The sequence below is a fragment of the Oncorhynchus clarkii genome, chromosome 19 (assembly GCF_045791955.1).
Source record: "Oncorhynchus clarkii lewisi isolate Uvic-CL-2024 chromosome 19, UVic_Ocla_1.0, whole genome shotgun sequence".
NCBI classification, from domain to species: Eukaryota; Metazoa; Chordata; class Actinopteri; order Salmoniformes; family Salmonidae; genus Oncorhynchus; species Oncorhynchus clarkii.
Window position 1 is genome coordinate 62,695,080 of NC_092165.1, and position 798 is coordinate 62,695,877.

General features: G+C 38.0%; 1 protein-coding gene across 2 annotated transcripts in view; it reads right to left on the minus strand.

Annotated features, from left to right (window-relative positions):
* Positions 1-275: 275 nt before the first annotated feature.
* Positions 276-798, minus strand: part of LOC139375471 (presenilin 1) — a 33,363-nt gene continuing 32,840 nt past the window's right edge. The window contains exon 12 of one of the 2 annotated variants that reach the window (XR_011627804.1): positions 276-798. This exon is cut by the window's right edge and continues 1,168 nt beyond it. The gene's annotated coding sequence lies outside the window, so the exon portion shown is untranslated. The other variant, XM_071117286.1, reaches the window with a different exon arrangement.

The window sequence follows — 798 nt, forward strand, 5'->3', positions numbered from 1 at the left end:
AACCAAGGGAATGCTGTAACCAAGGGAATGCTGTAACCAAGGGAATGCTGTAACCAAGGGAATGCTGTAACTAAAGGAATGCTGTAACTAAAGGAATGCTGCAACCATTGGAATGCTGTAACCAATGGAATGCTGTAACCAAGGGAATGCTGTAACCAAAGGGAAATGCTGTAACTAAAGGAATGCTGTAACTAAGGGAATGCTGTAACTAAGGGAATGGGTTCCCACTTATTTATGAATCTGTTGAATCATTTTCAATAAATGACTGATGTGCCATTTGTATTTTATTCTTGATTCATTTATTTTAAAACGGAACATTTTAAATGAACAACCTTGCATAATGCACATGGCCAGTTGCCCAACATAATCTTTACAAAAGTAAGAAAAACAACAATCTCAAGTCATTGCTCCATGTGCAGGTTACTCTGCAGCAAAGAGTTTAAATTGGAGAGCAACACTAGGTTTTCTGTCTCCTAGACACAGATTAAGCAAAGCCCTCTGGACTAAAATAATGATTTTAAAATGGGTGTTTTTAGTTCTAGGACTAAACCTAATGTGTGTCCACGAAAATAAAAATAAAAAACCCCCCTTAAAGAACTAGTTTGGCCTAGCAGAGTTTAAATGCCAGCCACGATCAACTTTTTGCTCGTCTTGAAAGCAGAACAGAGGAAAAACCGCGGTCAAATTAAATCTTAATGGTCACAGATCTGATTTGTGCTGTCATATCAACTCCTGGTCAAATGTATTGTCATGACGTTAGGGCAAAAACATTACGTTTGTTTCCATGAGGAGAAACCG